Source organism: Fukomys damarensis, unplaced genomic scaffold (assembly GCF_012274545.1).
Source record: "Fukomys damarensis isolate Sample0158 unplaced genomic scaffold, DMR_v1.0_HiC HiC_scaffold_30, whole genome shotgun sequence".
NCBI lineage: Eukaryota > Metazoa > Chordata > Mammalia > Rodentia > Bathyergidae > Fukomys > Fukomys damarensis.
Window position 1 is genome coordinate 42,530,734 of NW_022900942.1, and position 16,841 is coordinate 42,547,574.

The 16,841-nt window shown below is 37.0% G+C and overlaps 1 pseudogene; it reads right to left on the bottom strand.

Annotated features, from left to right (window-relative positions):
• Nucleotides 1-1,088: 1,088 nt before the first annotated feature.
• Nucleotides 1,089-3,891, bottom strand: LOC104871966 (annotated as a pseudogene).
• Nucleotides 3,892-16,841: the final 12,950 nt, after the last annotated feature.

Genomic DNA, 16,841 nt, shown 5'->3' on the forward strand with positions numbered 1-16,841 from the left:
AAGGCCTTTCTATATAGCCTAGGTTGGTCTCAAAACCAGAATTCTTCTACCTCAGCCTTTTTTTTTTAAACAGACAGTATCCACAGTTTATTTGTCACAGTTCTCCCAACAAAGGAACATTATTCAAGAACACTCTGCATACACGGATCAGAAGAAACGTACAAGATGTTTTCAATGATGCACAAGAAAATCCAGTAGTATAAAAGGATGCATGTGAACTCTTGCTCACTGTGCAGACTAAATTTAATCACTTGTTTAAATAGCAATAAAATCCAATCTTTTATGGATGTTGTTCAGACTACAAAAGAGGGAAATCATTACCATATATATAATTTTTATATTAGGCATTTTTCTTTGATGAGTTGTATGGACAACTCCAAATACAGAGGCAGAAGTCCATGTATTTTAAAGGCATTAATAAGGCTGTGAATTAGAGACTTTATGAAGTTGCTACCACTGAAACTTTTCACCATAGTTTGTACACATCACATGATCATCTTTAACATGACATTTAAAAATATATATGAGTGGCAATTTTAGAACATTCACACTCCACGAGCTGGTAAAGAAGCAATGCCACAGTTGCCCCCTGTAGTGCTTTGCTGTTGATAACAAGGACAGTTCATTGCGATTAAAAGAAATTAGGTATCGATATAGTTAAGCAGGTTCGATTTACTAAAGGCCATCAACAACCAGCACTGGACAGTAAGTACTTTTAGAGTAGAGATCCTAGTAGCAAACACCATCATTGGTTAAAGCTTCGTCTAAAGAGGTCAGCTTCTGTGCTGAAAACTATTTTCACAAAACTGAAAGCTACTAAACTGTTTGAATGTAAATGTTTTGCCTTCTTGTTACCATATTTATGACCAAGTTCTCCAAAACCTTTGGGATTTACTCTGGGGGATGTGTGCTCTCGCGTCTCTCTAGCCCACTAAGCTCACCACCTCCCGGCTTCTAGGCGGCTGGGATTCACCAGGGAACCAACCCTCTGCTCACCAGTATGCTTGGCAACTGAACAGGGATAGAGAGCCATACGGTGCAGAGTCAAGCTGGGCGAGAACACTAGGGACTTGCTCATGCTTTGAGTGTCATTCAGGGAAAGCAGAGGATCTTTCCGAACCGCGCACTTTACCAACAATGATGCCATTGCTATATGTCAAAGAGGACTTGCGAGGGACGCACTCGCTCTGCCCTATCATGTTTGCTGGGAAGTAGTTTGGGTCCAGGTAATTTTAGCTGGTGCCCTGGGACACGCAGTAGTCTCTGTCTGAGAATGTCTCTGACCTATAAACAGGCTCTAGCTGGTGATCTTCCTTGTGAATATGTTTCGTGTAGGCAGTCCAAATGAGAACCACAGAAATCCAGAGACATCTCTGGAGGGCAATCCTGGTAGTGCCACCAAACGCCCTGGAGAGGTTCTGCACCACATTTATCACACTTGAAGCCCACATACCGTACAAATTCACTTTCAGCTTGCATTTGCTGAAGTTTCTGCTTCTTTAACTTTTTAAATTGTAATAGTTCTTTCTATTCAGGTAAATCGCTATACATGATTGGAATAATTTCTTTACCTGATGCCTCCTTGGCCGCGGTGCCCCTGTGGCTGTGGAGGGAGGGCCATCATTGTCCTTGTCCATGTACACTAGCGGTTTGTGAGAAATCATGAAAATGGAAGGTTTAAAGAGATGCTAATTAGATGCTAAGAGTCGTCTGCTTGTCGAAGACTTTTTGAATATATATATATATATATGGGTTTGGTGTTCTGCCTGGAACCTGGATGCCAGCTTTAGTTAGCTTTATGAAATACTTCTGTACTCAGCTAGAAACCTGTTTCTCCGTCCTGTTGCCCAGTTCATCTGCAATCTTCTGCCAGCCCTGAGATTCTACCTCCTCTAGAGGGTACTTAAGGAGCAGCTATTCAAGTGTTTTCAGCTCTCCCACCATCTTGAGCTGGTTAAAACTCTCGGGTTTGGTGTTGTCCCTCGGCCGGCCTCATATCGTCTGAGGACTGCTGTGGGCCTTCTGGATCATCACTTAAGGACAACACAAGAGTATGAAAGAAACTTTCTGTCCTTCATAGGGTCCACAGGACTTTTAGTCTAATGGGTAGACCTACTTTATCAAAAACTAACAACTCTCCCAGTATGTCTTTTACAGCTTTTAAATGCTCTTTCAAAATTCCCAAGGCTCTTGGTATGTTGGTCCCATACAATCTCAGGCAACTAAACAACTCTCTGAGGATGAGGAAGCCCTATATCAGCCTTCTTCTGGAGTTTCTCCACAAACTCAATGGGGATTTTGAGTGCTTCCTTCTGGTGTTTTGGTAGGCTCTTGAGGTCCTGGACTGGTTGGGAGCACTGAGCCTCCAGGACAGCAATGGTCTGTAGCCGTCTCTGATAATCTTTGTTGTGTTTCAGTGCCACACGATCTGATTCAAAGTAATAAACATCAGTACCATCATCTTCCTCTTCCTCAATGTGCTGATGGGCACTCTCTTTGGCAGGTGGCATAGGTCCAGTACTGAGTCTGCCCCCTGAGGGTAGTGTACTTAGTCCTTCACTTCCACGGTTTTGAGAGTCACAACATAAAACTTTTTCACTTTGAGAAATGTCATCAGGATTTGTGGGAGACACTTACATTATCGTTAGCAGTTCATTGGGACTAAGATTATTCTCCTCAAATTGTCCATTCCCTCTGTGAGGAGTATTATTTTTAGTGGGACTAGTTCTGCCAGGGGCGGCCCTGCGTGGTGATGTTCTTGGGGTATAGTGATGGTCTTGAGGTTCCAACAGAGACCTCATCTGAGCTGAGGTGCAGTCAAGAATGTAAGGTGGCTCTGCTTCTCCCAAGACCGGCATACTCCCAAGATCTTTGTCCAAGATGTTACTGGTAGTTTCATTACACTGCTCTTTTGAGGCACTGCTATATTCCACCACATCCACTTCCTGCTCAGAATCCCTTAAAGATGACTGGATTTCAAAAACACAGCCTGACCTGGCTCGGTAGTCAGCTGATAAACATACTCTGCAGGCAGGCAGGCAGTTCCTAATTTGTGGTCCTCCAACTTGACCTGCACTCTGAATTTTTGCAAGGCATGATACGTTCTATATAACTGTCACCCCTCCTATTATCATGGAACATTAAAGTCTCGGTTTCCGAAGCCCCATTTTCAGCTATTGATTTCTCCTGCAATGCATAGGCACCAACCCTATTTTGCTTAGCATTTCCATCAGACTGACAGTCATCACAGTTTGTGCCAGCGGAATCATTATTTTCAACACCTTTGACAGTCAGATAGCCTGTGATTTCTTCAACTACTGCAAGATTAAGTGGCCCTTCCTCACTGACATTCACCTTTCTAACTTCCCTTTCTCACAGTCATCCAGGATAAGACATCAACAATCACGTTTAGTCCCTTGGATATGTCCATCATTGTCCACTCCCATCCTCCTCTATTCTACTGGCTCCTTGTCTGATTTGATAGGTGAATCTTCTTCTGAACTGCTTGGTGCTTCTGATCTAAGACAGAGTTTATTATTTTTTTCAACTGTTGCTACAGGTTCTGTTTGCCTTCTCTCACAATTTTCTATCATCTGCCTTTCTCGGTTATCCTTTTCCAAAAAGAAAGTCCTTTTTTCCTATGGTTTAACCATGATTATCTGCTGTTTTAAGTCAGTGGTTTTTCCATTATTATTTCCTTTCTGAATTTGCGCAGGCTCTGGTCTCTTCTTTGGGGATCTTGATAGTACTTATGAATGAGAAGAGAGTTCTTCAGGGTGAGAAGAACCTATGAATACTATGATTCTTTAAAGTTCTACCACAAAAAGATTCATCCAAGCCATTTAGCCCCACTGTTGATCTTGTTACATGAGTAGATCGGGAAGCAGCCATGTTATGGCAAGTGCTTACAATATGGTCATAGTGATCCCCTCCTTGGGAAACCTGTATAACCAAAGACCTATCACTGTGGAAATATTATCTCTTTTCCTTATATCTTGAAGGAGTTGGAGTTATGTCTAGAATATGCATCAGGGTTTCAGTCTCTCAGCTTCAGCCATGGAGAATACTAGAAACTCTTAAATTCCTTTAGCTGAGTTCTACCAGTAGTATTAAGACAGACAGGTTCCTGCAGACATGTTTCTTAAGGCCTTTTAGGAAGTGTTTCACCTGGTATCTAATTCCCAAGCATCTGTATTTATCTGTCATCACTGATAATGTCCATGTTACATTGAGACTTTGGGTGTTAATTATTTATGTAGTTGTACTAGCACAACTTGGTATCTTCTGTGTGGGTCCACCTGCCACAGGCCGCTTGGGGAGGCACCGTCACTGCGGCCGGGGTCAGCCCCAGCCACAGCACTTGCTCCAGTGGCCACCATTGCAGGAAGCTGGATCTGCCTAAGCCTTTTGAGTGCTGGAATTCCGGGTGTGCACCCCCATCTTCATGGTCAGTTGTATGAGGTCAACAAGAAGTCTAAATGTTCTAGAAGGAAGGCACTGTCTGGCTTCTTTACTCCACTGTCTTGGTTAGTCGAGTGCATAGTACTAGCGTGGTGAGCCTGTAGCCAAGCTGTCTGACTCTGACTTGTGGACCCCACATTGCTGTAGTGCTTACTACTTGCACTAACACCAGGTGTACAGAATTTCCTCCTTCATACCAGCCTCCCCAAACCAGCATATGCTCTGGCTGAATGACCTGGCTTCATTCACAACTGAATCAGTACTAAAGAAGTACTGAATGATAGATAGCAACTTATCAATAATTAAAAAGAAAGGCTCAGAGATGTCCCATTATCTGAATAATTAATGTTCCACTTGGGTTTTGTAATTCTTTAGTAAAACTGACTGATTGATTTGCTTAATTAATTCCTCCTTTGACAGGCTTATTGCTTTCTTTGGAGACGGGGATGGGCAAAATGAAAAAAAAAAAAAGAAAAGAAAAGAAAAAGATAATTCAAGCCAAGAGGAAAGATTTAGAATCTTCATAAATGTTAACCCTCTCTGAGTATTATGGAAACAAGTTCTGCAGCAGACCTTCTCTCCTCATCTCTGTGTTGCCTGCCATAAGGAACCCCTGCTCTGTCAGCAGACACCACATGTCACCTGGCTATATTTGGCATTGTAGCTGATTATGTTATGCTGTAAGGGCCTCAACCACGTCTATAGTAATAAACTCAGGTCTACCTTAAATACTTCTGAATAAATCGATCTCAGCAAATGTTTAAACCTTACTTCCATTTAAAGGAATTAGTTCTGTGTATAGCAGAGGCTGTCACCTTGCTATTGATAGATCTCATAGCAATGCCTGCTTGCTGCATCTCTATGCCTTTACTTGCAACTCCTCAGCCTGAGAACAGGGCCTGTCACTAGATTTTGGTTCAACATTCCTATGATGAGTAGGATCATTCAGAGAGAAATCAAACCACCACAGAAAGCCAGGGACTTAATTCAGTGGTTCTGCCATCTGCCTTGCAAGCACAAGGTCCTGAGTTCAATCCCTGCTATAAAAAAAGAAAAAAAAACTGCCACAAGAAATGAAACAACACCAACCCAAGGGACAGAAGTAGGGCATATAGCATGAAGGCTGGAGGACAGCTATAAACCTAACTAGTAAATTAAGGAAAGTAGTGTGCTAAAGACAGATGAAAAATAAAGGCTTTTTTTTTTCCTATTTAAGGAACTAATATACAATGGACTTTTTGAAAAATAATACTAAGATCATTAGAAATGTTTATAAAAGGTTAAAATAGGGCCTGGGATTTAGCTCAGTGGTTCTGCCACCAGCCTCCCAGGAGCAAGGTCCTAAGTTTGATCCCTGGTAGGTCCCCCCAAAATAAAATAAAACAAAGGGTTAAAATAGAAGATGAATTATTCAAATGGAAAAAGAAAGCAAGCATTACTAGCAGATATGGCAAAGGTGTGTCAATAATTTTTATTGACTGAAATACCTGTGATTCAAAACAGAAATTTCAGTACTGGACTCTATTTTGATCGTCTCAACTTTCATGGCATTAATTCCTACGGATTTTTCAAGAACATGGTTAAGGAAAATTAGTGGGAAGGATAGGTGGGAGGGGTGAGTGGAACTTACTCTTTTTTTCCTCAAATTATTTTATCGGTACATTTTAGGTATATAATACATTTACATTCATCACTGGTAACTTGTACCTTTACATGGTCTATCTGAACTGACTCTTGACCAGAGGTTTTTGTGCAAGAATTCTAGGTAATGGCATTGTTCATGGAGTAGCAAGAGTAAGTTTCATTCTCTCAAATTTAGGTGAGAAAAAAGGTGGACACATTATTAAATGAAATGTGTTTCCTGTTAAGGCAGCATTCAATCCCATAGGATGAGAAGCCAGCTGACTGGCTTTAGGAAGTGGAAATAGTTGGAGTTCAAGTTAAAATGACTTAACGTATACATCTCACAATTTTTATTTTCCTCATAATGAGACTATAAGTTTTCAAGAATAAGCAGATGAGTAGTTGGAGATACCTGAATAAACCCTGAGCACAGTTTCACAATCCTGTTAGATAAGCATTGTTAGTCTCATTCAACAGATTTGAAATCTGAGATTAAAAAAGTTTCACTGTGGAGAAGTAAAGGCCAAAACTGGACCGTGCCTAGTTCACCTCTTTTGATCCCAGTCATTTATTTTAACCATTTGGATTACACCACATCATTATTCTTTTGCTCAATTTCTCTCTGTCCTTGCACTCTGTCTCTTCCACGGGAGCTTCACCGCTGCATGGTGACTGCATAGCCACATCTATCATTCTGCATTGTACCCAGCACCTTATCAGATCCCTCCTGATTAGCAACCATTGCTGTTTTCATGTTTCACTTTTATCTTGCCGTTTGGTGTACAAATGCTTTATCTAAAAATAATACAATGTTTAGAACATTGCTGGTTACATAGGTATTTCGATACATTTTTGGCATTTGCTTCCTAAAGTCTAAACCCAATGGAATCCCCCCAGTGCTTAAATGTATTTGACAGTCCCCATTGCCTAGAGGACAATATTTTGCTTCCTTGGGATGAGTTAGCATGTTTTGTAACTGTCTAATTTCCATGACAAACCTGTCAGTCCATTTCAAACCAGGAATGCTACTAGAATTTTGGGCACCCTCATTTTTGCTTCCTTAGGACTCTATGGCATATTACCAGTTATGTTTTTAGCCCCTTTGTCAAAAATCAAACAATTGAATGTGCTTGGGGTTGTTTCGGCATATTCTGTTCTTTTCCAAAAAGCCTCATGTTTATCATGCAAACTTTTCTAAATATTCCAGTTCCACTTATACAGTGGTGCCCCATCTCATAAATTTAATTCTGCATCCTCACAACTCTGGTCACAAACTGAATTGGACGAGAACCATATCAAATTCAGTGGTTAGGTCCAATGTTGACCTAATGGGGAAATTTGATTTGGTTCTCATTCAATTTAGTTTGAGACCAGAAAAGTGGAAATAATTAAGTTCGTGAACTGAGGTGCCAATGAAAGCTCAGGCAGGAAGCTCATCCCTTGATAATTTTACAAGTATACTACGGAATTACTTTCTTTTTCTTTGTTCTCCCTTTTAATAAATCGTAGCACAATATATACAACAAAAATTTTTCCATCTTTACCATTTTTAAGCGTACACTTCAACAACATTAAGTGCATTTTTAGGGCTTGCAACCATTATAATATCAACTTCCATCTCTATAACTTTTTTTTTCTTTTTTTTCTTTTTTGGTACCGGGGATTGAACTCAGGTCCTTGTGCTTGCAAGGTGGACCACGGAACTGCTGAGTTAAATCCCCGGCCTCCATCTCTATAACTTTTTATCATGTAAAATTGAAAATCTGTACCCATTTTTAAAAAACTCACTTTCCCCTTTGACAGCCTTGAAAGCAAGTGTTCAACCTTTTGTCTTTATGATTTTGACTAGAATATATATGGGGATTGAACTCAGGTCCTTGTGCTTGCAAGGTGGACCACGGAACTGCTGAGTTAAATCCCCGGCCTCCATCTCTATAACTTTTTATCATGTAAAATTGAAAATCTGTACCCATTTTTAAAAAACTCACTTTCCCCTTTGACAGCCTTGAAAGCAAGTGTTCAACCTTTTGTCTTTATGATTTTGACTAGAATATATATATATATATAATGTATATATAATATTTTGTATAACCTTTAATTTGTAGATGTATAATTGGGTTGCTTCTACATTTCAGATATTGTGAATAATGCTATTGTATCCCTGTGGTTATAAATATCCTTTTGAAAACTTTTTTTTTCAATTCTTTTGGGTGTATATTCAGAAGTGAATCACACAATAATTCTATTTTTTTATGTTTTGAGGGACTGCCTTATTGTTTTCTACAGTGACTGTGCCATTTTGCATTTAAAACAATAAGATATAAAATCCCTATTACTCTAAAACTTTGCCAGTAATTATTATCTGACTGTTTTATCAATTCAACGATACAATCAATTCTGATAGGCATGTCATAGTATTTCATTAGTTTTTATTTTCATTTTCCTAGTGATCAGGGATGTTGAGTATATTTTATGTATTTATTGGCTATTTGTATATTGTGTTTGGTGTGATGCCTATTCATATCATTGCTTAATGATGATTTTTTAAATGTTCTCATTTTTTTGCAAGTCTAATTTTAAATATTTTTTATGTGGTTGCTTATATCTTCAGTGTCATAGCTGAAACATCATTGTCAAATGTAACATCATTAAGCTTTTTCTTATACTTTCTTCTTGAAACATTATAGTTTTATGCCTTATCTTTTTGCATTTGACTGAATTGTTGTACGTGGTATCAGTTAAGGGTTGAAGATCATCCATTTACAAGTGTATATCTAGTATTAAAGTCATTTATTTCGAAGACTAATTTCTTCATTTAATTTGTTTTCTTCCCTGTTGAAAATCACCTGACTATATGAATTTTTATTCTGGGCTACCTATTTTATCATATCGGTGTCTGTATCATTTTGTTTGGTTTTGATTGTCTTAGCTTTGTAGCATTTTTGCAGTTAAGAAGTGTTGACTAACACTTCGTTTCAGCTTTGTTCTTTTTCAAAAATTTTTTGGCTATTTGGGGTCTCTATATTCTATGTGCATGTTAGGATCAGTTTTTCTATTTCTGGGAAAAGTGTCATTGGGATTCTGTTAGGGATTGCACTAAACCTGTAGGTCACCTTGGGTACTAATAACTGTGTAACAATATTGAATAATGTCACTTTGATGTGCATGGAGTATGCCCCCACTTATTTATGTTTTACACAGTTTCTTTCAATAATTTTTGTAGTTCATTATGTAAGTCTTTTACTTCATTGGTTAATTCCCAAATAAGTTTATTGATGCAGGTGTAAATGGAGTTATTTGATCTTGCTTTTCACATTGTTCTTTTTACTGTATAAAAATGCAACTGTGCTTTGTGTGTTGACTTTCTATCCCATTTTTCAAGTGAATTCATTGACTAGTTTTTACTAGTGTGTGTATGTATGTTTGTGCAGTGTGTAGAATTTTTTTGTATAAAATAATATCATCTGTGAGTGGAGAGTTTTTGTATATTGAAATATGCTTGAATTCCAAGAATAAATCTCACTTGGTCATGATATTTGATGCTTTTAATATCCTGCTCAGTTAATTTGCTATGATTTTGTGAAGTTGTCATACCACTGTTTATAATAAATATTGTTTTGTAGTTTCTTCATGTGGCTGGAATGAGGATAATGATGGTCTTACAGAATGACCTAGAAATATTTCCTTTTCTTCAATCTGTAGGAAAATTTGAGAAGTATTTATGTTGGTTTCTTTTTAAATGCTTGATAGAATTCATCAATTAAATCACCAGTTCCCAGGCTTTTCCCTGTTGATATTATTTTGATTAATGAGTCAATCACTTGGCTTGTTATAGGTATATAAATATTTTCTATTTCTTCATCATTCAGATTTGATACAGGTCTTACATTTCTATGAATTTGTTCATTTCTTTTATTTTCTTGTGTGAATCTTTTTATTTTTGTTATTTATCTAGCCTCCTTTGGCTCCTCATTTTCATACATGTGCTTTGAATTTCTTTTTTTAATTAATTAATTTTATTGGTACATTCAAGGTATACAATGTAGTGACATTAATCTTTGGAATTGTGCACCTTTACATAATCCATCTGGTTCTTATGTTTAAGTGCAGGTAGAGGAATGAGACAAATTTGTTAAATGTTCACTTCTTTTAAATGATCCAATTTTGATTTCCAACTGTTTATAGTACTCTCTTATAATCCTTTTATTTCTGTAGGATTTGTAGTAATGTCCCTGCCTGCATTTTTTGTTTGTTTGTTTGTTTTTTTGAGACACAGTCTCACTATGTAGTTGAGACTGACCTGGAACTCACTATGTAGCCCAGGCTGGTCTCGAATTCACAGCGATCCTCCTGCCTCAGCCTCCTGAGTGCTGGGATTACAGGCAGGTGCCACCATGCCCAGCTCTGTATTTTGATAGTAGTAATATGTTTTCTTTCCTTTGGTTCTCAACTCATCTGGCTAAAATTTGTCAATTAAATTATGTGTTCAGTGAATTATTTTTGGATTTGTTGATTTAAAACTACTGTTTTTGTTTTTTATCATTGATGTATGATGTAATATTTAAAGTTCCCCTTTTCCTGGTTTATTTGGTGTAATTTGTTCTTCTCTTTCTAGCTCCTTACTTTGTAAAGTTAGATTATTGATTTGGAATACTTTCAGGGCATTCTTGATTGAGCAGAGCAGTCACAGTCACTAATCTCTCACTCATTGATCATTTTTAGCAGTATGGAACCATTAATGGCAAGGAATAAGGATTTTATGAGCAGCCTATGGTAAATTTATTTTCTGATTGAATATTATGTAATTTGAAATTAAATGTTCATTCTCTCATTAAGTATTTACAAAACTTTTTGTTTTTGTGGTGTTTTTGGTCCCAGGGATCAAACTCAGGACCTTGCGCTTGCCAGGCAGGTGGCAGCACCACTGAGCTAAATCCCCAGCCTATAAAACTTGTTTTATGAGTCAGGAAATCTTTTAAGAATAAAACATTATATGGAGGGTGTCACAATTTGAGATTGGATCATGGTGGCTAGAAGGGCAAGGAAGAGAAAGAGTGCATGTGTGTCAGACTAGTGTTGTTCTGAAAATGAACTCTCCCAGCAGAGTGCATTGCATGTGTCCTGGCAGAAAAAGTGCCTGGCAAGTTCCAGGACCAGTGAGAAGGCTGTGTATTTATAGTGCTGGAGCAAAGAATATGACTGAAGAAATAAAAGAAGAAGGTAACAGAAGACCAGCTCACATAGCTGCATGAAATCATAGCTCAGATGATAAGTCATAGCAAAAATTTACTCTGAGGGAAATGAATACTCATTGAAGAGCTTTTCATACCACTTGTATTATATATTGACAATTCGTAGTCCCTTTCCTAATATGCACTATGACTATCTTTTGAATCTGTAACACTCACACAGGTAGCACAGTTTGAACTATGGAGACCAGATCCAGCAAGAAGATGTTAGAGGGCTTGAAATTGACTTTCAGTTACATAATCCTGTACAACACTACTCTGCATTCTTCCAAAAACGATACCAAATTCAAAATGTTCAACTTTATAACAGACTATGATTTGATTTTTGTGACTGAAAAAAATGACAAACATATTCATTAGTAGCTATAAGCACCGGAAGAGTAACTATGAGTGTCTGGATTTATTTTCAATGTAACATGATACTGTTTACATTTGTTCAAACTCTAAATCCCATTTTATCATTTTTATCCCTGTAACTCTTCGAAACTGTCTCAGTTACTTTTTTCTCATTGGTAATACAAAAATACCTAACACCCAAAGTTAAAGGAGGAGCAGTTTATTTCAGCTAACAGTTTGTAGAGGTTTCAGTCCATAACCGTTTCCAAAGCAAGGTGGCATGGCAGAGGGCTCATAGAGAAGAAATATTCACGGCATGATAAGTAGAAGGCAGGAAGCAGCAAGCAGCAGAAGTAGCAGACCCGCCTCCCCTCTCTCCCTTTATATTCCATCCAGGCTGTAAATCTATTGACTGCAGCACCAGCACCCAGGGTAGGGTAACCTTAATCCCAGCATCATACCTTTAATTCTAGAATCAATCATTCTTATCCACATTCACATTCACTAATCCAGCCATCTTTGAAACTCCACACCTGTGACCACATGAGGCTCCAGGGGTACATCTAGATACAAACTATAACAGAGAAGCTCCGATTTAATGGCCAATCCCAGAACAATTCATAAAGATTGTCCCATATGGAAATCTCAAGTGCCTTTCATTACTCAAAACAACATGGGGATTCAATGCCATCTTGATAGGCAGATGTGCACCAACAAAGCATCTTTCTCTCTGAAACCTGTCTTTGGGAATCATAGGAAAAGCTGATATGCAGACAGCCCTTGAAGAGGCCTTTCATTAGTGTGGCTCGGGCCTCAGAAAACCCAAGAATGCCCACTCAGGTTGGCTGTGCAGCACCTGTTTCACAGAAAACTGGCATTGCTTCAAAACTCATTTTTTTTCACCACTTCTGAAAGAACTAAATTGTGTAAGGCAGAACTTTTTCTAGAATTAAAAATTAACTAGACATCAAAATAAAACCCTAGAATTTAATTTATCATAAAAGCTATATTCTCGAATAGAATCTAATGGACCAAAACAGATAAAGCAATTAAATTGGAAATGCTGTGAATTAATCTTATTTAAAGAGGCAGTCAAGATGGAATTCATATTTTTAAGGACACAATAACTAGGAACAAAAAAAGAAACCTTCCTAGCTCAGCTAGTGGTGCCATAATTTAAAATAATAAAGCATTATAAGTACCTAATTTATTCATTTTCTGCTGGTGTTATTTGTTAATTTTGACATTCCTCTCAGTTTTGATTGCTGGTGACTTTTTTCACTTTGGGGATATTTTATATTTTTTATGTTACTTGATGGTAATTGTGTGTATGCTAAAACAAGTGGAAGAATATCGAGTTCTGAAAGAAGTTCAAGCTTAAGCCCCATGTGTCTAGAATATTCTATCATATGATCTTACTGTGCCTTGGTTTCTCTTGTCAATTGGTGAGAATCACATGCAGCCATGTGATGGTAAAACAAGTCTTTAAGGACTATAGCATTCTAATCACTATGTCATTGTTATTGATTAGTGCAGTGCTTATGTGTTGAGGTTTGGACTTAGATTTCCCTTTACTATTGCTTTGTGGCCACACTGCCTTGCAGTTTCCAGAACAGGCTTTATGGCAGACAGCTGAGACTTGTGTCCTCATTCTATCACTTCCTACCTCAGAGATCCTATACAAATTTATTCTGTATAATGGGGATATTAAAAAATCCTCATAGAGCCTTTTTTGTTAAATTCATCAGAATTTACTCCAAAAGAGTTTAAAATATTGGCTGGTACACAGTAAACATCAATAATAGTTAGGTACTCTGTTATTGTTGTTAATATATAAATTTTGAATTAATTCTGTCTGAAAATTTCAACGTATTATTTGTGCCATTAGAATGTTTTTCATATATACAAATTAAAAATAGATTAAGAAAAAGAAAAACTGAAAGCATTATTTAGTAATAGATCTTATCCTCTAATTCTCACTAAAAACAAGATAATTCTAATGTTTATAAAGTCTCAAGATAAATAGTATGACCAAACGAATTTTAGTGAGACACACCTTGTCCTTTCACTTACAGGTAGGAACCTAATGTTCTCTCTTCTTTCTACTTCATTCTCACAGAAAATTCAGGATTACGAGGTAACAACCTCCACCCATTGAGAAGTCTCCACCATCTTCCTTTTTTTTTTCCTGTAATCTCCCTCCCTCCAAAGCACTCTTGTTGTATGTAATGGATTTGTCATCCTAAAGTGCTACTTCTAGATCAAGACCCTCAAGCTAGAATACAAAGCCTATTCTCCATGCCATCAGAACTATGCATGAGCTTCTGGCACCTTCCAGTCCACTACATTTGAGTCATTGCTACAGGATTCAGCATCGGTTCATTTCTCTTTATTAGCTCAGTGGGCTTCTGATCAACTCCAGTCACCGTTACCATAGCCTGCATTATAATGTTAAGTTTCCTCTTCCTTGTGCTTTCTGCCTTCCTCTACAATTGGCTAGTGTGACCCACTTTTCAAGATGGCATCTAAGGACGTGAGAACAAAGCCTTCTCTATTACTTGTCTTTCTCATCAGTTTTTTTGTTTTTTTTTGTTGTTGTTTGTTTGTTTGTTTGTTTTTGGTCAGTTCCTCCATGACTATTAGAAAGGGCAACCTTCTTGTTCACTTTTTTTTTTAATTTCCCCAGTATGTTTAGGGTGTTTGAGATAGCCTTGATATATACCTAATAACTTACTATCATATCTTGCTGTTATCATTTAATTTGTTAGGAAACAAACCCTTTTATTATCCTTTCTTCTTTCTCTCTACCCTCTCTCACATTATATATCTGTGGCTGATGATAATGTGATCTCCTACCACAATTTTTTTTTTAATTTATTGAAATGAGGTCTTACAAGTCTTTACTATGGACATATATTGTCTTAATAGTTACTCCTTGGAGTCATATTAAGTTAATGGAATTTCAAAATTAACACTGTGGATAAATAGCTGGTTAGTGAAAGTCAAATTAGTTTGTACAGCAAGTTTGACTTTATAATAAATCAGTTTTGCTTTTCCTCCAAGATTTAGAACACTATTTAATAATAGTGAATAAAATAAGTTGATCATAACAAAAGAAAAAATTGACTTCATCATTTTATTTCAGAAAATGTGTGAAAATCTAGAAGATTCTATTGAAAGATAAAGAACACTTAGAAGATAATTGAAGAGATATTTTTACAGTTCTTAGGAGAAAAGTATAATTTCTTTAATTCATGCTTACAAAAGAAAATACTTAAAGTGACTAGACCTATGACTACTACCTAAGAATAAATGATTGATATTTGCTTTAAAATAGTTTAAACAAACATGGAATATAAAATTGTTGGTTAGATTGTCAAGCAACGTAATCTGAATAGATTTGTCTAGGTGATTCACAGAAGACCTATGTCTACATTAATTAGATAATTACTGAACATAAGCTTTGTGGGATTAAAAATAATTAAGGTACAAATATAAACTCACAAAATGCACAGAGCTTGACTAAGATTAAGGTGAGGACGCTTAGCTAATCTTGAGCAGGTTAGTTAGAAAGATATATTTTATGAGGTAGTAACATTTCAGAATTTAATTTTATGTGCAATATAATCAGATTCTTAATTAATGCTAGTGCTTTTGTTTCACATGTGACTAAGGTGGCTATCCTTAAATGAGACAGACAAAGTATGGTTAAGAATAAGGGAATATGATTGTAAGAGTGTGGCCAAGTGAGGCATGGCATGATTGAGATTGCCAGGTGAGCACAGTTAATAGAGAGAGATTAGCAAAGAACTGCATTCTTTCATACATGAGAAGTTATGTGACACAAATATAGAAGAATGTCTCCCTATGCAATTATGCCAAAGTAGGTACAGATTGAACTAATAAACAAAAAGGAATAGCTTTTACTATACTAGGTCTCTTCTGATTACAAATGAATTAAGAAATATATTTTCATTTTCTAATATCCTCTTTCAACTCCTTTTTCAGAGTACTTTAGTTTTCCCTTTTTAAAATTTTTATCTTTATTGAATTTATTGGTACATATTAAGTATCCAATAGAGTTACATTGATCATTGGGATCTTGTACCTATATATGACTTAACGGGTTCTTACATATTTACCCAGCTCTCCCTCAGCCCCTTCATCCTTCCCTGTTTACAAAGACATTGTTTCCATGTTTTTCATTTTCACAAATTTTTTCTTTTCCCTTTTTACTTTTCTCCTACCTCTCTCACTTCTTCTACTGTTTTAGACTTTTCTTCCTATTACACAATATCAATTATACACCTTAATCCTTATTTACACTTTTAATTTTTCATGCCAGAGAAACTATTTGGTATTTACACATGTGTAACTTATTAGTTTCAATTGAGAGTGTGGCCTCAATGTACATCCACTTAGCTATAAACCTCTCCAGTTTCTCATTCTTTATGGCTGAGTAGTATTCCATTTTATTTTTTTTAAATATTATCTTTATCCAGTCTCCAGTTGATGGGCAATTGGGCTGTTTCCAAGTTTTAGCTTTTACAAACTGTGCCACTATAAGCATGGGTGAGCATATATAGCTGTGGTATGATTCTTTTAATTTTGGGGGGAAGATACCCAGCAGAGAAATAGCTGGGTCAAATGGGACTTCTAATCCTAGTTGTTTGAGGTATCTCCATATTAATTTTCACAGTGGTTGCATCAGTCTGCACTCCCACCAACAATGAAGAAGGGTTCCCATCTCCCCACAACCCTGCCAGCATTTGTTAGTGGTTGATTTCTTGATAGTCGTCATTCTTACTGGGGTGAGATGGAAACTCTGTTGTTTTCATCGGCAACTCTCTAACAAACAGTGATGTTCAACATTTTTTCATATGATTATATGCTGTTTGTTCCTCTTTGAGAAATGCCTGTTCATTTCAGATGCCGATTTTTGAATTGGGTCTTTATACTTGGGGGGGTCTGATGTTTTTTGATTGTTTATATATTCTAGAGAGTAGACCTCTGTCTGAGGAACAGCTGGTAAAATTTTTTTTCCCACATTGTGGGTTGTGTCTTGTTTGCTTGTGAATTCTCTAGCAGTGCAGAAGCTTTTTAAAAGATGAGATCTCAATTGTTGATTCTTTGGGCTACTTCCCATGCTACTGAGGATTTGTTCATAAAGTA